Source organism: Mauremys reevesii, linkage group 12 (genome assembly GCF_016161935.1).
Source record: "Mauremys reevesii isolate NIE-2019 linkage group 12, ASM1616193v1, whole genome shotgun sequence".
Classification (NCBI taxonomy): domain Eukaryota; kingdom Metazoa; phylum Chordata; order Testudines; family Geoemydidae; genus Mauremys; species Mauremys reevesii.
Genome location: NC_052634.1, coordinates 25,083,886 through 25,109,512, shown reverse-complemented (window position 1 = coordinate 25,109,512; position 25,627 = coordinate 25,083,886). Strand labels below are relative to the sequence as shown.

At 54.6% G+C, this 25,627-nt stretch overlaps 4 non-coding genes across 4 annotated transcripts; 1 reads left to right on the top strand and 3 right to left on the bottom strand.

The window, feature by feature from the left end:
* Nucleotides 1–12,073: 12,073 nt before the first annotated feature.
* TRNAI-UAU lies at nucleotides 12,074–12,165 on the bottom strand. Its single transcript is given in 2 exon segments — nucleotides 12,074–12,109; nucleotides 12,128–12,165. It is a non-coding gene; the product is annotated as a tRNA-Ile (tRNA).
* Nucleotides 12,166–12,970: 805 nt separating this feature from the next.
* TRNAQ-CUG lies at nucleotides 12,971–13,042 on the bottom strand. The gene has a single exon. It is a non-coding gene; the product is annotated as a tRNA-Gln (tRNA).
* A 1,648-nt stretch (nucleotides 13,043–14,690) lies between these two features.
* Nucleotides 14,691–14,763, bottom strand: TRNAF-GAA. The gene has a single exon. It is a non-coding gene; the product is annotated as a tRNA-Phe (tRNA).
* A 1,172-nt stretch (nucleotides 14,764–15,935) lies between these two features.
* TRNAR-CCG lies at nucleotides 15,936–16,008 on the top strand. Its single transcript has one exon. It is a non-coding gene; the product is annotated as a tRNA-Arg (tRNA).
* Nucleotides 16,009–25,627: the final 9,619 nt, after the last annotated feature.

Genomic DNA, 25,627 nt, shown 5'->3' with positions numbered 1-25,627 from the left:
ACAGAAGAATTACCTCCAGGCTGTCCTTATTTTGTTCTATAGTCAGATAGTGAATTACCCCACTCGCTGGTCATTTATGAAATTCATGAGGTGGTGTGCCTCAGTTTCCCCTCTTGTACAACAGACCCAGTTTGCAATAGTTTCTCTGCTGTACCAAGCTTTAAGTTTATCCTCAGGTAACAGCTGAGAGACAGCTGTAGATTTAGCTTTAGCACTGTACATACACACACACATATTCCTTAGGGTTAACCTGTCCCCCTTATTTTCAGGCTTGACTTGTTTTTTCACCTCCCTTTCCTGGAGGGCCACAATCTGAGTCTTCCAGTAGCTTGTTTGCTGACCAGATGTATTCATTATTTGCAGCTCCTTTGTGCTGCCACTGATGGGCAGTTCTCTTCTTCCCCCATCAGCTAGGTCATTTGCATTCACACCGGCTTTCGGGCTTGCTTTTGGATCCAAAGCCATCAGCAGTGGCTGTCCAGGCTGCACTTGTAGCGAGGTTCCCCCACTAGGTGGCCGCGCAGAGGCTGCAGGAGACAGGCAGGGGGCAGCAGGGGAAGTGGCGACACAGGAGCTCTCAGCAGCAGGGTGACGGACAATGCCGTGGAGCGGCAGCGACGCAGAGTGAACAGGGCAAACCGAGAGCCAGTTGAAGGAGTGTCGGCAGCAGAAGCTGAGGTTTCTCTTGATGCCTTCCCCTCCCTCCCGCACCCCTGGGGCTTTGCTGCCCAAGGGGAGTAGTGATTGGGGGAAGGAGAGCGGAGGGGTCTCTTAAAGGAACATTGGATTGGCCTGTCACACCGCAAGGTGAGAAACTGAGGCACAGCACTGCCCAGTGTACTCTGGGGTGGGGTTTTTGCTGATGAGTGGAGATGTGAATGTGGTTGTGGGTTTTTCCCAAACTCAGGCTTGATTCTCTTTCCCTTTTAATAGAAGTTCTCATTGGCTCTCCGCCCACACAGAGCTTGGGAGTGGGGGCATGTTGCCTTTTCCCCAGGCAGCAGGGTGACACCTGCCTGGCGAGTGAGGGTCGGTTTGGGTGACCCCCACTCAGGGCAGGCTAAGGGCAGGTCTCTGCCCTTTACTCAGCCCAGGAGGACTTTTTTGCACTAACATCCCAAGTGTGCAAGTCCATCCCCGCAGAGCAGCCCCATAGGGTGACCTTAAAGCAACTGGAAAATGGGACAGGGCGTGGGGGGTAATAGGCTCCTATATAAGAAAAAGTCCAGCCAAACCTTTAAACATGGGACATCTGGTCACCCTGGAGCAGCCCCGCACTCCTGCTCCCCGGTTGGTGCGTTTGTAACCCGGGGGCTGAAGCCGACGTGAGAAAGGGAAGGGAGCGAGCTCGGAGCTCTCCGGCGCCACCTGCTGGGAGCAGAGGGCAATGACTGAGCGACGTCCTGGCTAATTTAAATATCACCTGGTTCTCTGCCGGGTGGCTCCACTGGAGAGCTGGGGCGTGGCCTGAGCGTGGCAGCAGCTTATTTGCATATTAAAAGCGGCAGTTTGGGGCCATTGGGGTAAAATATGAGTAAGTTTTGGGGTTGGGCCCCACATGTTTAGTGCAGGCTGTGGGGAGCCGGGCTGAGCAGAGCCTGCCCCGACGGGGAGTGTGGTCACCCTGAGCTTGGAGCCTGTGGCCAGACATGGGGAAGGGGCTGGGGGGGGGGGGTTGGTGGTTGTGTGAAGCAGAAAGTGTTTCTCCCCGTTTTTGGTGTCTGGGTGGGGTTCTCGTTACCTAATGAAGAGCAGCAGTGGTGGGGGAGGGGAATTGAGACTCTGCTTTGGGGGTTGCTGTGGTGCACGACACGAGCCACCCGGCGCTGGCTGCTGCTGTGGGGCATAGGACAGGTGGGGGCGGGGGTGTCTGGATCCTTGAGATGAGGGGCGGTTCCTAGTTGGCTGGTGCCGGCCTGCCTAGTGTTTTTTGACAGCTAATCTCCCATTGGCCCTCGTGCGGGTCGGGTCTCTGAAAGCTCGTCTCCCATTGGCCCTCCCCAACTGACGTTTCTGACGGGCTCAGCTCCCATTGGTGACGTTGTCTGACAGCGATGCGGGGCGGAGCCGCCAGGGCCTTGTGCGCTCAGAGCTCAGCGCCGCCCGCGAGAAGCGGCGCGAGGCCGCGCGGGGCGGGTCCCGCTGCCGGGCGGAGGGACCGAGACCGCAGCCGCGGCGCCGCCTCCCGCCTGGCGCGAAGCCGCAGCACCGGGGGGGGGGTCACAGGGCGCGAGGCGCTTCCGCGCGCGGCTGTTTCCTGCCGGTCGCGGGGTGACGGGTCCTGCCCGGGGCGGCCGCGGGGTCCCGATGGCAGCGGGGGGCTCTGGCGTCCGCCCGCCCGCGGCGGCTGGGAGCTGCGGGGCCACCTGCACTGGCCGGGGGCTGCGGCTCCTCCTCACCCCCCCCCCCCGGTGACTGGGAGCTCCGGGCTCCGCCTGCGGTGTCTGAGCCCCGGGGGCTCCTCTCCTGCCCGGGGCGGCCGGGAGCTCCCGGGGCTGCGGCGCTGCAGGGTCTGTGAGCAACGACGTGGGGCTGCGGGGTCCTCACACCATCAAGGCCTGTTGGGAAACCCTGGGTCCATCCGCAGTGGCTGGGAGCTCTGGGGTCCGCTCGTAGGAGCTGCAGGGTCCATACGCAGTGGGGTGGGGCTGGGGGGGCTCCCCGGCCACCCATGGCTGCTGGGAGCTCCAGGGTCTGCCTGTGGGAGCTGTGGGGAGATGAGGGGTTTGGGGTGGAGGAGGGGGCTCCAGCCTGCAGGATGGGGCCGAGGGATTCAGAGTGCAGGAGGGGGCTGTGGGTTGAGGCAGGGGGTTGGGGTCCAGGACGGGGTGATGGCTCTGGGGTGGGGGCAGGGATGAGGGGTTCCAGGTGTGGGAGGAAGCTCTGGGCTGGGGCAGGGGGGTGAGGGCTCTGGGGTGCAAGAGGGGGCTCTGGGTTTGGGGGGGTTCAGGGCTGGGGCAGGGGGTTGGGGTGCAGACTTACCTCGGGCGGCTCGTGGTCAGCGGTGCAGCAGGGGGGACCTACTGGCCACTTCCAGGGCGCAGCGCGGTGCCCTAGGACACGTAGGGACCAGCCTGCCTGAGCCCCGCAGCACCGCTGACCGGACTTATAACGCAGTCACCCGACTGGGAGCTCCAGGGTCCCCCTGTCACATGTGGTACCTGGGAGCTCTGGGATCCACCCACAACAGCTGGGAGCTGTGGGGTCCATCCGTGGTGGCATGGGCCTGTGGGAGCCCCTTCCGACACTGGTGCCTGATAGCTGTGAGGCCCCCACCGGCCAACAGCTCCAGTCTTGCTGCCCCAGGGCTGAGGCGGAAAATGTCACTGAGATCTCTGAAAGTCACAGATTCTGTGATCCCCTTTATATAATCTTAGCCTTAATAGTTGTTGACTGTCTCTCTCAATCTAGTGGTCTGCTCTAGCGCAGATGGGACAGGGAAGACAGACGCTCACCCCCCAGCACAGGTTTGGGCAGAAATGGCTCTTGGGCTATTTGCTGTGCATGCAGAGGACTTGTCCAGGCCGTTGGAGCAGCTCAGCCAGATGAGGAGCTGGAAGAAGGAGACCTGAGCAGCCTGGACATCCCACTTTTTCTCCACAGCCACTGCCTGTCAGCAGGATTCCTCCTTCTCCTCAGTGAGACCAAATCTAAGCACCTAGATAGCTGGTCTGTCCGCTGCACCCCAGTCCCTCATGCCTGAGCCTCCCTGCCAAAGTCCTGTACCTGGCTCCAGAGAATTGTCTCACATCTCGCTGGGAACTCGACTTCTTGTGCCCAGAGAGTCTCGGCCCCACTCAGTAGAGGACCTGAGAAACACAGTGTCTGCCTTTTCCAAATCAGTACTTGGAAAGCTTTTGTTCATGTGGCCTAATGGATAAGGTGTGTGATTTTGGATCAGGCAATTGAGAGTTCAAGTCCCTGTGTGGTTGTGCTTGTGCAATTTTACCTTTGTGCTGCAAGTCCTGCTCCCTTCAGGGCTGGAACCTTTTCTTGGCCGCTCAGGCCAATGCTCTGGCTTCAGCTAGAGCCCCGGGAAGGAGTTGGGGGTTGGGTGTCACAAAGGCTGGGGCATGAGCCCCAGGTGCTTCCAGTCTCGCCTTTGCCCTTCCTGACTTGCCAAAGAAACTGGGCGGCTGCCCGGGCTAGCGTGTGGAGCAGTTTCCCTCTTCCAAGTGTGCCCCTGTCCCTGTGCTGGAGGGGGGTTGCTACATAGCACCTTTGGAGCCTGGGTGTTTCTCTGCTTCTCACCAGCTGGGGAAAAGCCTCTTGGGGTAAAATTTCCTGTCCCAGTGCCAAAGTGAGCACCTTGAGTGGGAACGGTAAGAGGCCCCACCAGGGGGCTGGCCCTGCTTTCCTACCATCTTCTGATATTGGCCACAAAGCATCAGCAGTTGGCTGTGGGTGGTTTTCAGTGGGTGTTCAGCATGCCAGGGAGCAGCCTGGCTGGGTGTCCCTGTGGCTGTCTGCTGGCCACGCATAGGCATGGTTCTCCCCTCCTCTTGCCCTGCCCTTGGTTGCTCTGTGGCTTTTAAGCCTTCCCTTGGAGTTGTCAGCACCAGCCACCTCTGTCCTAGGTGCCCAGAGGAGGAGAGGTGCTGGGCTCCAGCCTGGGACCAAGGCCACCCAGAGGATTCCGGGAGCCCGGGGTCTTCAGCGGCAGGGGGCCCCCGCTTCAGCGGTAAGTCAGCGGCGGGGAGTCCTTCCGTTCCATGACCTGCCGCCAAAGTGCCCCAAAGACCCACAGCGGGGACCCCCCGCCGCCGAATTACTGCCGAAGCGGGACCCGCCGCTGAAGTGCAGCCCCCACTGTGGGTCTTCGGGGCACTTCGGCGGCGGGTCCCGGAACAGAAGGACACACCACCCCCCCCCCCACCGCCTAACTTCCGCTGAAGACCCGGCGGCGGGGGGTCCTTCTGTCCCGGAGAGGAAGGACCCCCGGCCAGCGAAGACCGGGAGCAAAGAAGCTCTGGGGGCCTGGGCCCCGCGAGAGTTTTCCGGGGCCCCCGGAGCGAGTGAAGGACCCCGCTCCAGGGGCCCCGAAAAACTCTCGTGGGGGCCCCTGCTGGGCCCGGGGCCTGGGGCAAATTGCCCCACTTGCCCCCCCCCTCTGGGCGTCCCTGCCTGGGACTCTTCCTCCCTCCTGCCTTTCCCTGACTATGAAACCTGGCTCTGACACGCAGGGGCGGCTCTAGGCCCCAGCATGCCAAGCGCGTGCTTGGGGTGGCATGCCGCGGGGGGCGCTCTGCCGGTTGCCAGGAGGGCGACAGGCGGCTCCGGTGGACCTCCCGCAGGCGTGCCTGTGGGAGGTCCACCGGAGCGGCGGGACCAGCAGAGCGCCCCCTGTGGCATGCCGTCGTGCTTGGGGTGGGGAAATGGCTAGAGCCGCCCCTGCTGACACTCCTTTCTTCAAGTCCCATGTGGGCAAGAGGAAAAGTGTGGTAGAAAGCACAAGGGCCAAACTTGTGGGCATCAGAAATCCCAAACACCCAGTCAAACCATAGCCACTTCTAGACCCCATTCCAACCAAAGACCTGGCTCCAGTGGGTATGAGTCACTCAGCTCAAGGTAAACAACTCATTCTTAGACAGCTGGAGATAGGAAAGCACTTGGATCTCTAGGGATTTACCATAAGGTCCCACTGAGATTTGAACTCAGATTTCAGCATGCCAACCATTACACCATGGGACCAGCTTGTGCTAGTTTCTCTGAACATTGGTGACCCTATCATAGAATACCAGGGTTGGAAGGGACCTCAGGAGGTATCTAGTCCAACCCCCGGCTCAAAGCAGGGCCAATCCACAGACAGATTTTTATCCCAGATCCCTAAATGGCCCTCTCAAGGACTGAGCTCACACACCTGGGTTTAGCAGGCCAATACTCAAACCACTGAGCTCTCCCTCCGTCACAGGCCCAGCTTGTGTAAGGGGACTGTTGGCCCTTTACTAAAACTGAGTGGGTTTTTTTTGGTTGGCTAGTTCCCAGTCCCAATAGAAGGGGGAAGGGTCAATGGGAAATCAGGACCCTGAGACTGACAGGCCCCTGGGGCAATGGTCACCAACTGGTAGGGAAAAAGTGAGAATTTGCTAATGAGTAAAATTCCTGGTGAAAATTGGCAAAGCTGTGGAGAGTTTGAAAAGTTCCAGTGAATTTACACATGAAGATACAAACAGAGAGACAAATAGAGAGAAAGAGAACATCACAGACTGCACAGGCCCACACAGACATAAACAAAAACCAAACCCACACAGCACACAGAGCCATATACACATAAGGGAAAGCCACACAAAACATAGAACAAATCCACACCAAAAAATACAGCAAAAGCCCACAACAAGAAAGCACAAAAACCACATACCAAAAGAATACTTAGCAAAAAACACTCTGCATGCAAAAGTCACATACACACACACACACACACAAACAACTATATGGCATCCACCAAAATCACACAGGACCCACATGCACATCAACACGACAGACAACAAAACCCCAACATACCAAAAGCCAGGCAGGGTTTGAGTCTCACAGCGAAGAGGGTGAGCACACAGGTGGTTTGGGGAGCAAAGACTGAGGGGGAGTCGGGGGCAGTGCTCTAGGCTCTGCCTGACCCCTCCTGACACAGGCGGCTGGTGGAGAGCAGAGCCTGGTAGATCTGTGGACTCTGCCCTGCTCTCTGTAAAGCAAGGGGACCTCGGTGTCTTCTGAGCTGCAATTGTATTTTCTGCAGGGCAAAATGATTGGCAGAAGCCATTTGCTTAAAGGAAACTAGTGCTGTAGGTGAGGTTTGAACTCACAACCTCAGCATGACTCCACTCAACACTGCTCTGTAAGTACTGGGCACTAACCCATTGCACCACTGGGCCCTGTTTTCAGGTGTTTGTCTCCATGTTTCATGTATGGATTAGTGGAGTGGGGGGGGGGGTTGCATTAGCTAAAACAAATCCATATTAAAGGCTGCAGGATGGCAGCAGCAGAGGTGGGGAGCCTCCTTCCATGTGATAGAGCTGGTTCCCCTTCCATTGCTGAGGGGAAGGTTGGTGCTTTGAGCCCACCCGGTGCTGGAATGTCTCATGGGTGAGATTAACGGCACTCTTGGGAAGGGAAGGGAAGGGAAGGGAAGGGAGGGGAAGTCTTTTCTATTCCTGCCTAGCTCCATTGGTCTCCTGTGGCCCTTTCGGCTCCCTGCTCCCCTGTTGGGGAGATGCAGAGACAAGCCCCCATCTGGGTGAGTCACTGAGAGGCTGTGTCCCATGGCGTGTGGGGGGGAGAGGGGTAGGGGTGGGATGGGGCTCAAGGGGAGAAGGTTGTGTGTGACAGTGTGTGGGGGAGGGGGAGGGTGTGTTCCTTAGGATAGAAATGATGGAAAACACAGGGGCAGTGACAGTGAAGCCCCGTGTCTGAGTGTTATGACCCTGTGTGGTGCTGCCGTTCACCTTCCCCTCCTATGGTCTCAGCTTTCATTGAATCCAGCATTTTTTCACCTGTCCTCACCACAGAGGTGTCCCACATGCCTCAGCTACCGAGTGTCCCTCTTAGAGACGCTGAGGACTGGAACTGATTTCAGCTGCTGGTCAGCTCTGCTAGGTCTTTATTCATTTGCACAGGAAAATGCTGAGTGTTTAAATTCATTTCAAGCCCCCTGCCCCCATTCAGCGAACTTCTGAACATACTGGAGATGGGTCTGGAAATCGATTTTCATTCGAAAAAGTTTTTAAAGGGAATCACTTGGATTGGAACTACAAACCTATTATCCTGCAGGGAAACATTCACCCACTGCGCTACCCTCACAACGGAGAGTGTCATGTACAGCCCAGAGCCAGGGCTGGCTCCAGACCCCAGCGCGCCAAGCGCGTGCTTGGGGCGGCGTGCCGCAGGAGGGCGGCAGGCAGCTCCAGTGGACCTCCCGGAGGCATGCCTGGGGGGGTCCGCTGGTCCCATGGCTTCGGTGGAGCATCCGCAGGCGTGCCTGCGGGAGGTCCACCGGAGCCACGACCGCCAGAGCGCCCCCCGCGGCATGCCACTCTGCTTGGGGTGGCACAATTCCTAGAACCGCCCCTGCCCAAAGCAGGAACATTTTTTAACTTGGGGGTTAGTAAACTTTATACAAACACCACAGCTTACAAACTCCCCACCCCCGCTCCATGTCACCAGACCACAACAACAACTCTCCTTGGAGCACAAACAGCTCCCCAGCTCCCTGCCCGTCAGTCTCTCCAGCATTGCTCCAATCCCTTAAAGCAGGGTCTCAACCTCAATTTACCTTAGGGCCGGTGCCAGTCCTCCCAGTGGGCCAATAATGTCACTCATGCTGCCCAGAACCCATCCCCCAAAACTCTGCCCCTCACCTGCCTAAGGCTCTGGGAGGGAGTTTGGGTGGGGGGAGGAGGTCTAGGGTGCAGGTCCTGGGTTGGGGCTGGGGATTGGGGTGCAGGCTCTGGGGGGAGTTTGGGTGCAGAAGGGGTGAAAGGCTGGTCTCTGGGAGGGAGTTTGGGTGCTGGGTGCAGGCTCTGGGCTGGGGCAGGGGGTAGCGGGAACAGGAGGAGGGGTGGGGTTGCAGGCTCTGGGCGGGAGATTGGGGGCAGGTGGGGGGGTGTGGGAAGGGGGAGCAGGCTCTGGGAGGGAGTTTGGGAGAGGGAAGAGGTATTCTGGGAGGGGGTCAGGGATGCAGCACTTACCGGAGGCTCCAAGGCAGGGCAGGCTGGGGGGCCTCCATGTACTGTTGCCCCCAGACACCGCCCCCGAAGCGTCTCATTGGCTGCAGGGGTGAAAAGGCCGGGGCAGCGCGCGGAGGCACAGCCCCACCCTGCCCTGCCATGGGGAGGGGCCGGCAGCCACTGGAGCGAGCAGGCAGATGCTGCTCAGCTCCACTGCACTGACGGGGCCCCTGTGGGGAAACGCCTGGGGGCAGCAGGTGGGGCTAAGGGAGTGACCTGGTCCCAAAACTGCTGGAGCCCCACGGGCGAGACCTGGGAACCAGGGCTGCCAGCCAGACAAACACCTTGAAGAGGAGGCGTCCCTCTCCCGGTCAAAAACTGATCTTCCTCCTTCAGTTCAGTGACAGCCTGAATTGTTCCTTATCCCAGCAGAGCCAGAGGATTGAAAGCAGCAACATCAAACCCCTGTGTAGCTCGCAGGAATGGACATAAACACTCCCTGGTGTCTGAGGAGATGTTCAGCTTTGCCCTTGGTCAACTACAAGGCTAAAGGGAAAGAAGGTGGCGCCAGGTATAAAGAGTGAAACACGACACATCATAGTTATGCCCATGGTGGCTGCAAAACCTTTTGATGTACTTCTTCTTATCAGCAGTGTATTGTTTTCTCTGGAGCCTAGGCCTTGACCAAGAAATTTGTACTTTGCTAAAATAATCGACTGCCCCTGGTGAAGACAATGGACTTGACACCCACTGGGGTGTCCCTACACAGGTACAAGTACTAACAACAGTGGCTGCCTTTTAGCCATAGATTTTAAACAGGGCAATAAATAGAAACAAACCCCTGTTAAATCATTTCTCAGCCCGAGTCCTTCACCCACATTCCATAGAGCATTGGGCCACCATGTGGACGTTTCATTTCCGACCTCAGTTTCACACAGGGACAAAATTTCCTTTGCACAGATCCATAAACAGCAAAACCTCCCTGTGTCTCTGGTCTGAGCCAGGGCATTCGATGCCAGTGAACCTTTTTCTCCTGCAATGGCGATGGTCAGACAGAGGGGTCATGGCACCTGCATCCCTGCCAGGGAGATATTGGCTCCGCTCTTTCTTTCTTTCTGCTGCTGTTGTTAGTCCATCAAACATCAAGGGTGGAATGCAAGGCTGAGTTCACGCACCAGCCCTCTGAAAAATTTCAGTGCCCCAGAGAAATCCTGCCCCCTGCTATTGGAACGATGTGCTGGAGATTTGACTAGGAAAGGGACTGTCTGAATTGTCAGAGTGGGGAATGAACAACAATCTACAGCAATGTCGTTCACACAAACACACTCTCATCCTGCTCCACCCGGAAGGGAAATGGGCAGGAATTCTCGCTGTTCAGCCCAGGACACACTTACACTGATGCGCAGCCGTGAGTGTGCTGGGGAAGCTGGTCTGAGCAAACAATTTGAAGTGACAATTTAGTGAGAACAAAATCATCCTGCAGTGAAACAACTGCATGTCAAGTAGTTGTAGCTGAGTGGTTAAGGCAATGGACTAGAAATCTATTGGGGTCTCCCTGTGCATGTTCGAATCCTGCCAACTACGCAAGCACTGTGCTGCTGTTGTTATTATTGTAGTCTTAGTGCCTGAGCATCCACAGTGCGAACTGGAGATAAATCTAGTTTTACTCTGTCTACACTTAAAACGCTGCTGTGGCACTGCTATAGCACTTTGGAGTAGACAGTGACTGGAGGGATTTTCCCATCCCTGTAATAGCTGCATGGACAGAACAATTCTTCCTTTTCTTTCGCACTAGCCCGGGCTTAGGTCACCTTAACTATATGGGTTTGTTGGGGGGTCACACCCTGGGAGACATCGCTTTGCCAGTTCGGTGCCCAGCGTACACCAGTCCTTAGATCCCTCTGGGTATTTCAATGCAGGCACTAATCTGTGAGAGGAAAACATCAGCTCACAAACACAGAGACTGAATTTCCCACATTTAATCTCGCTGCACTTTCCAGAAAGTCACAAAATTCAATTCATTCTTGCTAGGACAGAGAAAAAATAAGTGATACTAAGTTTTTGGCTTGATTAAATAGAATTAAGTGTTTAATTAATATAGTAAAAATCTGTACTGATTCCTCTAACTAACACCATAGCGTGAAATAGAAACAGAGACAAATCTTGTCAGTGACGACTAATTTCACAAATGATCTTCCCATTATTAATTTCCACATTGCCCCTATTGGAGGTCTGGGCATCTCCAGTGTCATTGCTCTGCGTTCACCTTCCCCTAGAATTGTTCTCGGACATTCGACTTCCTCTGCAGCGTGGGGCTCAGGTCACTTGCTGGAGGATTCCCTGCACCTTGAGGTCTTTAAGCCACAATTTGAGGACTTCAGTAACTCAGACATAGGTCAGGGGTTTGTTACAGGAGTGGGTGAGTGAGATTCTGTGGCCTGCATTGTGCAGAAGGTCAGACTAGATGATCATAATGGTCCCTTCTGACCTTAAGTCTATGAATCTATGAATCTAGTCCCAAATTTGGAAAACTGTGCAGTTCAGCATGAGAATAGTGACCCCGTCTCCTTCCTGCACCTGCTCTACATTGCTCCACAGCAGCTTCTCCACCTGCAGAGTCACCCCAGCCCTGCAGTGCAGCCGCCCAGGGTTCAGCAGGGGCCCCTGGCAAGGACAGTGGGTGCAGCTAACAGCCCAGTGTGCCTGGCAGTGAGGCAGCTGTAAAAAAGCCACCCACCCCCCCAGAAGTACAGAGACTGAATTCCTTAACTTTAACATCATGACCCCCTGTAGAAAGCCACACTTGTCAGTTGTATTTTCACAGGGAGATGCAAAAATCAAGTGACACCAATTTTTAAGTTGAGTAAATAAAGTTGAGGAGATAGTTATTAACCTCACAAAAATACACTAAAGATCCCTCAACATAACACCTGAAGGTGAAATATGAACAGAGACAAACCTTGTCAGCAAAGGCTCATTTCCCAAACGATCGTCAAAATGTTACTAATTCCCACCCCTCCTCCACAGGAGCTCTGTGCAGTGTCACTGTTCTGCAGGCAGCTTCCCATTAAATGCTGTTGTGGGACATTCCCAGGCCTGGAAATGTACCAACGACAGAATTTGAAGAGCAAACCTGGCTCCCCGCACCAGGTGGGATTTGAGTGTTTTGTCCCCCTTACTTAGTGTTTGTCAATAGTACAGATGCCATGGGCAGGACTCCAGGCTCTGCTTGAGGGATCCTGGCACAGGGGCTGGTGGGGGAGAAAGGATTGTAGATTCTGACCTGTGCTCTGGAGAGGAGGTAATAAGTGAAGGGGGCATTTCTGACTCCTCCCCTCCTCAGTGTCCCTGGGCTGGAATTCTACATTCCACAGGGCCAAATAAGGGGGTGATGCTACTTGGCTAATGAAAACCAGTGCTCCAGGTGAGGTTTGAACTCACAACCTCAGCATAGCTCCTCAGCACTGCCCTATAAGTACTGTGCGCTAACCAATTGCGCCACTGGAGCACCTATTAATTAAGAATCTCTGAGACCCCCCTAGGCTGATAAAGCCAAGGAGTGACCCCAAAACATTCTCAGTGGGGCTGAGAGCAGGTAGCGACAAGTGTTGTACTCGGTGGGGTGGATTCTTCTTAAGGCTTCCAGGCCCCATTTGACCCTTTTGTTCTTCCCTGTGTAATAACAGAGCTGATTAAGACTCAATGGAGAGTCTTGCTGCAGACCAACAGATCTGAAATCACTGATAACCAGCTCTAAGCATTAGTCCTGCTTTGGGACAGTGTCTCTCATGCAAGAAACTGCCCAGTCTGCGCTAGCAGTGAGGGTCCCTCACCAACAGCTGAAATCAGGGAGAGCTGTGGGAAGTGCAGGGCCCCAGCGGTGCCTGAACAGGGGGGAACAACACCCCAGGTGCCCAGAGGAGGAGAGGTGTGTTGGGCTCCAGCCTGGGACTCTGCCTCCCTCCTGCCTAGCCCTGACTGTGAAGCCTGGCCCTGGCCCTCCTTCCTTTAAATGCCTTGTGGGCAAGAGGAAGAGTGTGACAGCTGCAGGGACCAAAGTTGTGGACATCAGGTGAAGCAGCAAGAAGCAACCATATGGTCAATCCACAGGAATCTCTAGCCAGACTGTTAAGTTCTGGGACCCCCAACCTATAGTGGCCAGTCCACTGAACAAGCCGGACCAAAGACCTATCTCCGGTGGGCATCAGTCACCCAGCGTGAGGGGGAAAAAACCTCAGTCTAGTTGACCCTGAGAGAAGGTAGCCAAACACATTGAGCCCCAGTGCTTTGTAGCAAAGCAATGTATCGCCACGAGGTCCCACTGAGATTTGAACTCAGATTCCAGGATTCAGAGTCCTGAGTGCTGCCCATTACACCATGGGACCTGCTGCTGTTTCATTTTCTAGACCCGTGTGACTCTTGGCTGGTTTGCACTCTGCACTTATTGCTTCCCACCATCAGCTTCCTCTCGCAGAACTCTCTCTCCTCCTCCAGTGACTGTGGTCCTGCACTACCGGATCTGTGGGTCCTGCCCTGAGTCCCTGCATCCCCCTGCTTTGTCTCCATTCCCTGCAGGCTGCAAAAATGTCAGGGGAGTCTGCTCCTCCCTTCACTCGATGCTCCCGCTCATATCGGCCAGCTGGAGCCTCATCTCCTGGAACTCGGGCAGCTGTCGCTTGATCCGATCGTACAGTCACACGCTGACTGGCTCCCCTGCCTGGATGCTCTTGTGGAAATCCCACAGGCGATGCTGCAGGACTTTGCACTGTTGGTTTCTTTAATGTTGTGATGTTTCCCCAGCTGCCGGAACAAAGCCACCAACTCCTCCCTCACCGACTCCCACCAATCCCCCTGGTAACCACAGAACCCTCTGATGCTTTCCCGTTCTTCCAACACCACCAGGCCTCGCCACCCTGCTCCTTTATCTTGCAAGCTCTGGATGTTCAGCTTCCAATATCCTCTGCCCTGGGTCAGGGAATTGCCCACATTGAGCACACGGTGAGAGCTGCGTGATCCGAACAGTCCATTGGCACCACCCTGCACTGGGCTGTCGACGTGCTCTCATTCATGTAAATCCGGTCAATGCGACTCCTGGCCTGTCCCCGCAGAAAGGTGTATCCCCTCTGCGGCTGGTGTGAGCTCGGGTCAGAGGAATAGGAGGCTACTGCCCACCCTCCACTGGTTCCACTGTGGAGAAACATGTCCTCTAAGCTGACCTCACTACAGACCTGTGCCAGGTAGTGGTCATCAAAGAAGAGTTTCCTCTGACGGTAGGGAAAACAGGACCAGCAGTCCTCAGGCCGGTGCAACAATTGAAATCCCCCCCGACACCAAACACCATGCGGTCTAGAAGAAGGGAGCCAGTTCCTTCATAGAACTTTCCTTTCATGCCTTAACTGGGGACCATACACACTAATATAGCAGTAACCAGTGCCATGGAGCACAAAGCCACCAGTAATGCCCTCTCTGGTCCGAGCTCCACCACCTTCTGTACTCACACCGTGAATGTGAAGAGCAAGACTCCAACCCCATCATTCTTCCCTGGCCTGGAGGACCAGAGAGATGGGCCCTTCCTCCAATCACCCTCTGCCCATCAAGCTACCCTAGAGTTGTTAATGTGCATTTCCTGAACACCCACCATGGCCAAGCCCAGCTGCTCCAAGGCAATGAACATCAAGTGCCTCCTCCTGGGCCCCCAACTCCCTTCCACATGGCCACTTTCACACATGCCCCTTCCCTGGTACTGCCCTCCCTCAGCTGCACAGAAGAGTTTTCATCCTCTCTACCTGCCTGTCACTGCCCAGCACCCCTTTTGGAACACTCTCTTCCTGCCATATTGGGTCCACCAATAACTCACTTAAGAGAGACAGCTCCTGTCCCTCATTGTTAAATGTCAGGCCAGCCAATTAGGGGCGGAAGCCCACAATATCTTTTCCTACTGCAGAGCCCAAGCTCAGGGACTCACCTTGGGTGCAGGGACCACTGTGCTCCCAGAAAACAAGCCACCACTGTGCAAAGAGGGATGAAAGGGCCTGCCAAAGCCTGGGATTGAACCAGGGACCTTTAGATCTTCAGTCTAATGCTCTCCCAACTGAGCTACTTTGGCAACTGCATGGTAATTTTTTGGCCTGTTTTTTGGCCTGTTGCTTCTCTGCCCGAGATGTTTTTGCAGCTTCTCTGCCCGAGATGTTTTTGCAGCCATTGCACACTAAAGGACGCCATTGTGAGCGGCCCATGAAGACAAGACTCGCTTTTGCCTGCCTTGCTCAGCTTGACTTGCTGCCTCACCCCGTTCCTGCCCTAGTGCCTGGGTTGACCTGGTGGTGGAAGGGGACTGGGGACCAGTGGCGCGGGGAGGAAGTTGAGCTAGACCCTGGCGGTGAGAGTCTGGCCACCACTTGCCGCCCCACCCTGTTGTCCTGGCTTCCCCCACTGGGCGTCATTTCGGGAGGGAAGTGGGGCTTCTGCCTCCCCTCCCCGATTTTCACACCGCAGAGGAGTGCGAACAGGAAAACGAACGGCTGCTCCACACCCCCACCGGAGGAAGCCGACGCCCTTAGCTGCTCCCCCTGCTCCCCCCCAGCTGTGCTACTGAGTGGAAGTGTCCTGTGCCCATCACACAGAGGTGGATTAATCAAAACCCTCTTCTGCCAGCACCAGGCCTCCTGCTTCTTACACTGGGCCTGCAAGCGAGGGGGCGGCTGGCACAGCGCCAAGAGTCTAACCTGTGAGGCAGGAGGCGGCTGACGCCCGCAGCCTGCTGGGAGCTCCCAGAAGTTATTAAGGGACAGAGACTCCTCAATGCCCTTAGTGACAAGGGTTTGGGGGTCACCGAGGCCAGTAAGGGGGTCACTATGTTGGCCCTATAACCCTGGGTGTCAGGTCACTGTGCAGCTTTGAACTAGAGCTCGGATCCCAACAACCGACCAGCAGCCCACAGCCTCCCCCTGGGTCTGCCCCACCTGGTTACTCCTTACAGGCCGACCTTACGCCCCTTCCAGCCCCGGATTCACCCCCTAATCATCCTACTGCCACTCAGAGCCACAGCCGTGGAGGTGCTGAAGGAGGGAGGGGTGACTCTAGGGTGGGGTTCTTCTCTAACGATGGCTGGCAGAAAGGTGGTGCTCAGCTCTGTCAGCCACCTGCCCAGTTGCCTTGCTGCCCAGGGATGCAGACGTTTCTGTAAGGCCATTAAATGGGTATTTGGCTTCTGAGTGAATGTGAGGAATGTGCAATCATGAGAGGGAATTTCCATCCTTCTTTCTACTGTCCTGTAGGGCCCCAGTGGCCTAATGGATAAGGCATTGGTTTCCGAAGCCAGAGATTGTGGGTTCAAGTCCCATCTGGGGTGAAAAACTCCTTCCTTTTTGTATATTGCAACAAAGCCTTGGTGTTATGTTCCCCAAGGAAGCTGGGAGACGTTTGAACCCAAAGTACTGGATCTTCAGAGCAATCCCCCAGAAACAGCATCTTCCACTTGACAAATGCTTTCTAGACCCATCAGTAGCAAACACTTAATACTAGTGTTTGTCTGAGAATAGAAGGAAGGGGAATGTTTACTCCGACACCTCAGTGAGTGAAACAGACAGAAAGAACAAGGCTGTCCTGAAAGAGAATGGATCTGTCTGGAGACAAAGCAGAACCTGAGAATGAGCAACAGTGTGAAAAGAAGAACTTCAAATGGGTGTTAGGTGTTAGATAGGTTGGTCTGACAAATTTCAAGAAAATACCAATGCTCGTAGACTGATGCGGACACTGGCTGCTACTGACCTTTTACTGAGAGGTCATTGAGAAATATTTTCCTTAACTATGTTATGGAATATTAGGTGGGCTATGAAGGCACCATTCCTCCTGCTTTCGCCCTTCGAGACAACATGGCTACATGGCATGCAGCCAGTGCTCACCTTCCAGTCAACTGCTAGAGAAGACAACACAGACAGGGATGGCAGCAGGGCAGACTGGAGCTCCATGGAGATGGTGGGACCAGGTCTCATCAACGGGGAGGTGGCCACCCCACCATGCACAAGGCTGAGCCAGCAAGTGTGGTGTGTGCTTCACCATGCCCCTACTCACTGCACGTGGTGGTGGAGGGCAGTTACTGAGTTTGGTTCGTCTGGCAAATTTAGGGCTTGGCTACACTTGCAGAGGTAGAGTGCTGGGAGTTAAACCACAGCAAGGAAACCGCTGCCGTGTGTTCACACTGACAGCTGCAAGCGCACTGGAGTGGTCACATTAGCAGCTCTGGCAATGCCACAGAGAACAGTGCAGTGTGTTAGCTATCCCAGTGTGCAAGTGGCTGCAATGTGCTTTTCAAATGGGGGATGGGGATGGAGTGTGACAGGGAGTGTGTTGTGTGTACGTGGGGGGAGCGACAGTGTGTTTGGGGGGCTGAGAGTGTGTCAGCATGCTGTCTTGTGTGTTCGGACAGCAGCAGACCCCCCTCTCTCACACACATTCACAACAGCAGCATTCCACACTAATGGTTGCTTTGTCCCGGAGCAGATAAGCAGCCGGCTGTCAGAAACGGAGCTTTGAAAGGGGATATCCGCATGCCTGCAGCCGATTTCAAAACAATGACCAGAGTGGGCACTTGACTTCAGGGGATTATGGGACATTTCCTGATGCCAAACATAGTGCAGTGATGCAACACGTCATCCACACTGATGCCCGGGTATTTCAGCAGGGCTCAGCGAGCTTTATGCTTCTCATGGAGGTGGATTACCCAGAGTGCTCCACCTGCAGAGCCCAGGTGCTCCATGTGCCTTGCGAGTGTGGACACCTCAGGAGTTAGGGCACCCGGGGCTGCTTTAATGGGCTCTAACTTGCAAGTGTAGCCAAGCCCCTAGACTATGTCACTTGTGTGACTTACTTGTGCTATTGTAATAAATACAATAGACGTGCAATGGTCAGAAATTGCACCAGCAGAAAAGTATATTGCAGGGAAACCATAAGGAAATTAAGAGTTTAAATTATCCTCCACAAGTCCCGCGTCCCACTAAAATGAATCCAACCCACAGGGCACGTGGGCAGAAGTATCGGTGTCAGGATGCTACATTGTTAGCACAGTAAATGAAGCTGCAAAATAAATGATGTTTAAATGACCTCACTCTGTTGTTTACAATCCTGTGTTAAGAGGTAATAGGTACAGATGGACACCAGGCAGGGTCGCTTGGAAGACGAAGCCTTTATGCTTCCATCCCCCACCACTGTCAAGTTTTAGCCAATTAGGACAAGTCAGCAAATAAGAACAACCTCAGTAACTGCTGCAGGTAGCAAAGTCCTACAGGGAGCAGTTTCTGGCACTACATCCCACTACTGATCAGCACAGGAGTTTTGACCTGTGCCGGTTCACCCCTTCTTAGGCAACCTGGGGACCCCAAGCTTGCCCGGGATCACCATATCGATGCCAAACTTAGTGCAGACACCCAATTGGCACAGCCCCCTGCAGCCCAGAACTCCTGAGCTCAAGCGATCCACCGGCCTCAGCCTCCCCAGGAGCTGGGATCACAGGCACCAGCCACAGGGCCCGGCTGGTAACAAGGTCTCCCGCTTCCAACTTCAGGCTCAGCCTGGGAGCTTTGCGCTCTGAGCAGGTGGAAGTGGAGCCTGGAGCTGAGCTGATGTGCTGAGGGTTATTTGCACTGTGCGCTTCACATGGAGGTGAAAACACGGGGCACAGATCTTTGAGCACAACCCTCGTCCTGAGGAATGGGGGAGGGGCTGCATAAAGAGAGACCGGCTCTCCCTGGCGGGGCTGCAGCGGCTCTTCACAGGGGCAGTCCCACTGTCTATTGGTACCAGAGTTTTGAAAGCCTCCTTTCCTGGGCAGGCTCCTCTCTCTCTAGGGGGACTGGCGACCCCAAACTTCCCAGAAACCAGCATAGCGAGGCCAACCTGAGCACAGACACCTGCTCAGCACCCCGGGGTGCAGCCCTGAACTCCGGCAATCAGCTACGCTCAGCTGACCACCCAACAAGCGTCACACGCAGGAGCCTTCGTGCCCCACGTGTTCAGGTCCCTCCCAGCGCCAGTTTTAAACTCCCCTGCTCAGTTCTAAGCTTTGGCCACACGGGGGCAGCCCGGAGCTCAGCCAACACCTCCCGTTGCTGGTTCCGTTTCCCACTCCTCGTGGCAGGTTCACACCCCGCAGGCAGATCTCTGAATCGGAGCCGAACCGTTCCCCAAATCCAGCGCTTTAGCAGCAGCTTTGCTAGGAAAGTGCTGACGTCACCAAGTAACGTAAGAGCCAGAGCGCTGTGTCCAGGAGCTTCTCTTGGGCCCCTCACCGTGGTGTCTGTCAGGTGCAAGGAGAAACCAGGGAAATGTTTTCATGGCATTTAAGGGCAGAAGGGGCCATTAGCTCAGCTAGTCTGACCCCCGAATAACACAGAATTACACCATGACACATATTGATCCCACAGACCTTAGATAGATCAAAGTGTTTCAGCCCTCAGGAAGGAGGCTAAACTGGGTACCAGAGGCAGCGAACAAGGGGCCCCCAAGGCAATGGCAGGGAACTGACGAGGTGAAATATGCCCCGATGATCCCAGCAGGCGACCCATGCTACAGAGGTGGGAGTCCCTGTTCCTCCTGCCCTTAAGAATCTCTGGTGGTAAGTGGGTCCCCCCAGTTCCCCAGATAAGAATCCTCCATGGGATTTCCCTGGCTTCACCTCCAGATAAGAACATTGTGTGGAGGGAGTGGGAGGAAGGTTGTCTGGCAGATATGTGAAGGGGGACTGTGTCTCCCTGTCTGGCCCAGGCTCCTTGGAGGAAGTGATCTCAGTGTGTCTGGCTGTCTCCATTCTTCCCGCCCATAAGAATCCCTGGTGTGTGGGTGCACCCTAGATCATTAAGGATCTCTGGTGGGTGGGTGTCTCTCTCGCCCTAGTCAGGATCTCTGGGGTGTGGCTGTATAAAAAGAGACTTTGACTCACCCAGGCTGGGCTGCCATCATGGAACAGACTAGGTCCTTCTGTGGAGGTTTTGCGTTCCTCCAAGGCCGTGATCTCAGTGTGTGGGTGTCCCTGTCCCTTCAACCCTTAACAGTCCCTGGTGCGTGGGTGCTCTGGGCCCCATTATAATCCCCTCTGTCTTACCCCCCATGAGGGATCCGGTGGATGTGGGGGTTCTCCATGCTACTGGGGGTGTCTGGTGCCCCTGTCCCTCTGGGTTAACAGTGGAGTGTGTGGGTGTCCCCCCGCCCGTTAAGGATCCGTGTTGTGTGGATGCCCCCGTTCTTCTCATTAAGAATGGTGCAATGGAGCATATGGGTGTGTCCCCCACCCCATGAACTAGCTCCCATGTGTGCCGTCTGTGGTTCCCCTGCCCCCATCCAGGCTCTGTGGTGTGTGGGTGTTGCTGTTCCTCTTTTCAAGATCCGTGTGGCAGGGGGCATCCCTCCCCCCACGTCAGAATCCCCAGCATGTGGGTGCTCCCATTCCCCCCTCCAGGCTCTGCGGGGGGTGTCTGTATAAAAAGAGACTGTGTCTCACTGTCTTGCCCAGGCTACACTGGAGGGGCTATTCACAAGTGTGATCCCACTACTGATCAGCATGGGAATTTTGACCTGCTCCATTTCTGACCTGGGCCGGTTCACTCCTCCTTAGACAACCTGGGTACCCCAAGCTTCCCCGGGATCACTATATTGATGCTGAATATAGTGTGGACACCTGATCAGCACAGCCCGCTGCAGCCTAGAACTCCTGAGCTCAAGCGATCCACCAGCCTCAGCCTCCCCAGGAGCTGGGATCACAGGCACCAGCCACAGAGCCCGGCTTGTTTTGCAGCCTGGCAGCTGGAGCTTTAAACTCTGCTTGTGAGCTCTGTGCCTTGGCCAGACGGGGACAGCCTGGAACTGGGAAATGCTTCTGCTCCCCCTGCCCCCATCTCATGTCAAGCTGCAGGCGCCGCTGTCCTCCCAGGTAAGATCCCGGATGTTTCGGTGCCCCCTTCCCCCGCCCAGGTGTCCGGGTACCTCTGCCCCCCATACAGAATCCTGGATGTGTGGGTGTCCGTCCCTCTGCAGAGGATCCCAGAGTGTGGATGCCCTTGTCCCCCCCTACAAGATCCTGGGTGTGTGGGTGCCACTCTCCCCCCCCCGTAGATCTCTGGTGGGTGGGTCCCCAGGGTGTGAGTGCTCCCATCCCCCGATACAGGCTGGGGGGCGGTATAACTGGCTCTCCCTGTCCTGCCCAGGCGGTGCTACAGCAGCTGTTCACAGCGGCAGCAACCCCACTGTCAACCTGCAGCTTTAACCTGCTCCAGGGGTGACCTGCTTCACCCTCCTGTGGGAGCCCGGGGACCCCGAACTTCCCAGAATCACCTGACTGATGCCGAGCTTAGCACAGACACCGGCTCAGCCTGGCAGGGAGCTGCCCTGAGCCCTGACAATCAGCTTCCCTCCGCCTCCTGCTGCACAGCGAGGGTCCCACGCGAGAGGCTTCGTGCCCAGTTCGTTCAGGAGCGTCCCAGGCTCCAGCTGTAAACTCTGCTGGTCAGTTCTAATCTTTGGCCACACGGGGGCGGCACTAACGGTCCCATCTAAACGCTGTTTGCGTTCGGCCCTTCGGATCGCAGATTGTAACCCGCGGGCAGATCTCTGAGCGCAGCCAAATCCCTCCCCAAACTGAACATTGAAGCAGAAGCTCCCATTGGAAAGATCAGCATTTTTGCCTTTAAAAACAAGGGAAATGTCTGCAGCGAGAGACTGAAGAAGCTCAATTGATTTCTTTGACTCCATGAATGTTCCTCTGTGTCCCCCTAGGAGTCATGCCCCACTTTTTGGGGACCACTGAACCCTACTCGCTAATCAGGGGCTAGTGATGCCAAAGCCCAGGGAAAGGGAGAACAAGTGCAGGGCCCCAGCACTGGAACCATGTGAAGGGGCTGCAGGAGTGGGGCAATGGCTGGTGGCCCAGGGAGTTAAGGGCAAAGGGGGCACAGGAGGGGGCAGGAGTTAGGGGTGAAGGAGGTGCAAGGGTTGGGAGTGCAGGAGCTAGTGGTAAAGGGGGAGTGGGGATCGTCCAGGGGCAATGGGGAAGTGCCAAAGTAGAAGCTTTGCCCAGGGCACCATTTTCCCTAATGCTGGTCTGAGCAAACAATTGGAAATGGCCCTTCAGTGAGACCAGAACCATAGTGTAGAAAAACCCCTTTGTTAAGTGGTGGTGGCTGAGTACTTAGGGAGATGGGTTAGGAAACAACAGGCATTTTTCTGTGGAGGTTTGATTCTTGCCTGCTCCGCGTGTGGGGTGTCTCCATGGCTGTACTTTCTGTCTCTGATCCCCCCCAGGGAGCCAAGTCTAGACATATTCAGAGGCTCTATGCCAGGGTTTCTCAAACTTCCTTTCACTGCAACCCCCCTTCTGCCAAAAAAAACCAACAACTTACTACATGACCCTAGAAAGATGCACCAAGCCCCTCTACACTGAGCACAGGCAGAGGAGACAAAGCCTGAGCCCTGCCCCAGTTAGGGGAGGGTAAAACCAGAGCTTGAGGGATTCAGCCCTGGGTGGTGGGGCTCAGACTTTTGGTTTCAGCCCCAGGAACCAACAAGTCTAATGCCAGCCCTGGCGACCCCATTAAAACAGGGTTATGACCCACTTTGGGGTCCTGACTCTCAGTTTGATAACCACTGCTCTGTGCTGATGGGAGAGAGTTTTCCTGGGGGTGTAGTTAATCCACTTCCCAAGAGGTGGCAGCTATGTCAGTGGGAGAAACTATATCGGTGGGTGTGCAAGCTGTGGTGTTTACCACATTTAAGAAGTTTAATCAAACCCCATTTTTAAACCACCTGTGGTCTGGGAATGGCAAAGGAGCTCGATGAATCAGGGTTTGTCCTTCAAAGTCCTGGACATCATGATACAATTTTCTTAGTGTCATGGGGATATTGCTCAGTGTTAGAGTGCTTGATTGCAGTTCAAGTAGTCTTCAGTTCAAACCCGCATGTTCTCTTAGAACCCTCTTTCTTTTTTTTAAAAAAAGGAAAACATTTTCATTTCCATTCTCCATTATGTTCAGGGGCTCCTCTATACAGGAGTGCTTGATATCAATGTAAACACTCAACATTTCGCTGTCCAAATGCATAAAAATCTAGCAAAGCTGTCCATCAGCTGAAATCGGTTCCAATTCTCTAACTGTCTAGTTTATGTTTTCATCAGTTAAACAAAGGTATCATACGAATGTACATTCGCAGATCCCTCTTCTCCAGGAGCTATGTTGTGCAGAAGAACAAGAACCACATCCAGCTGCAGTTCAGGAGTCTGATGACCAAAGAGCCACGAAGTGTTCTGAGGGCTGGAGAAAAATGCCTTCTAGTGAGCTATTGAACAAGCTCAACCTGTTTAGCTTATCAAAAGAAGATTGAAAGGTGACTTCATTGAAGTGTTGAAGGGCCTTAATGGAGAGAAAAGATTGGCTATTAAAGGGCTTTTTAGTCTAGCAGAGAAAGGCACAACAAGACCCAATGGCTGGAAGGTGAAAAGAGACAAATTCATAATAGAAATGACACAAATATTCAACAGCGAGGATGATTCACCACAGGAACAAGCTACCAAGGAAAGTGTTGGATTTGCCATCTCCTGATGTCATTTAATGAAGACTAGATGCCTTTCTGGAATGTGTTTGCCCCAAAAGTAGCTCTGGTGTCATACAGGAGGCCTGTGATATGCAGGGGGTCAGATTAGATGCTCTAATGGTCTCTTCTGGCCATAAAGTCGACTAATTTCTGAAAAACTGAGTGTAGCATTGGGAACTGTGTCCGATGTTTTCCTGTCTATCCGGCTTGCTTCCTAGAACGAACGCTCCTTGAGTGGGGTGATCCACAGGGAGTAGCTCAAACCTCCAAAGTGCCTGGCCAGCGGCAGGACATTAGCACAGCAAGGGAGGGGTGTGGCAGTGACATCACAAAGGCTTTTTGCAGGACCTCAGACTATTGGTCAAAGGTGGTGGGGAGGTGGTGACCTCACAGAGAGATGCTGACATCAGCCAGGCAGGACGGGGCGAGGGGCCAGGGAAACCTCAGAGACCCCTGTGGCTTTGCTTCAGCAAGTCTCCTTCTCCAGGTCTCTCTTTGAGGACTGAGAGAGTATTCGGGTTCACGTATGTGAGTGCCAGGAGGAACCTCTTTCGAGTTTTCTCCTTCCCTTTTCCTGATTTTACTAGAAAACAGCCGTCCCTGTTTAGAAGGTAAGAGCCTCTTCGAGGTGTGAAACCTGTTCAGTCTGATCCATCTGGTGACCATTGAATTCTAGGCATGGAAAACACGAGCTTAAGGAGGCAGAATTTTATTGCGCACCTGGGATTTTGTCCCTTAGAATCACTGGGGTCATTAGGGTTTGTCCTTTCTGTTTCACCTTTTCCTCCATCCATCCATCCCTCCCTCCTTTCTCTTTGTCTCTTGCTTCTTTTGTCCTTTCTCCTGTTCCCCTCCCAACACCAGGAGGGGTGTGCGTATGTGTCTCAGGGGAATGCTCTGCAGCTCCCACTGTGGGAGGTCCACCCGAAAATGTGGGGCTGAAATAGTGCTCGGGCAGTGATCCCCACCGGTGACCTGGGCCATCCTTTGGGCTCTCTGGTGAGAACCCTCAGCCTCCCGTCCTCAGTCTCTACCCTGATTGGCTGAGCAGGGGGTTATTGACAGGGAGGAGACTCAGGTCCTTGTTGCTCTCTTTTAATCTCCAGCCAGCCCCGCACCCCCTGCCCTGCCTCCAGCCCCTGCCCACAGCCAGCCCCACACCCCCTGCTCACAGCCAGCCCCTGCTGCACACCCTGCCTGCACCAGCCCCGCACCCCCTGCAGCCAGCCCTGCACCCCGTGCCCTGTCTCCAGCCAACCCCTGTCGTACCCCCTGCGGCTCTGCCTGAAGCCAGCCAGCTCCCCACACCCTCCTGCCCGCACCAGCCCTACACCACCGGCCCTGCACCTCCTGCCCTGTCTCCAGCCAACCCCTGCTGCACCCCCCTGCCTGAAGCCAGCCAGTCCCACACACCCCATCTCCAGCCAGCCCCGCACCCCTTGCCCTGCCTCCAGCCAGCCCCATGTCCACTGGTGCCCTGCAGTTCCCAGGGCAGTAACCCTGCACACCTGCTTCAATGAGGGGGGCAGGGAGCAGCTGGAACCCACACATGTGCACACCGTAGGGTGACCAGACAGCAAGTGTGAAAAATCGGGACGGGGGTGGGGGTTATTAGGATCCTATATAAGAAAAAGTCCCAAAAATTGGGACTGTCCCTATAAAATCAGGACATCTGGTCACCCTAGCACACCCCCAGAAAGTGGCAGGGACCCACACATGTAAAACGGAATTCGTTTCTAGTTCAGGCGCAACTTTTTAAAAAAGAACTTTAGGTAGGGTTAACATACACCCATGTCAGGCTTTTTGGCTCTTAAATCACTGTCTGGGAGGAATTTTTTAAATTTAAAAATTTAAAAATTCCTCCTGGGAAAATACGGACGCATGGTAACACTATTGGTACAAAAAATACATACTGTGGCACATCCCTTAAATCAGAACTTTTTATAGGTAACCGGTTCCTAAGGAATGAAAGTCTTTTTTATATATACATATATAAATCTATATAAATTTTTAGTTAACCCTGCCGGGGCCCCGCCGAAAATGACTGCCCAGAGTTCGAGAACTGTCCCTGTTCACATTGGACAGATGGGGAGACGCCTGAAGTACAAAGAAGGGAAGTGACCTTCCCAAGGGCCTACACAGCAAGGTGGTGGCAGAGCCAAAAAGAGAAGCCAACAGTCCTGACTCCTGTTCTAATGGACAAAAAAAACCCAGAGGCAGGGATAGAGCCCAGGAATCAAGATGGTGGGGAAATTTCATTGAAACCATTTCTGTCAGAAAATCCCCTTCAGACTAAACCAGTTTGTTTCTCGAAATCAAAACAAGTGGGATGAAAGTTCTTTGCACAAATATTTTGTTGCAAAACAAAAGCATCTCCTGTTTGTCACAGTGTGTTA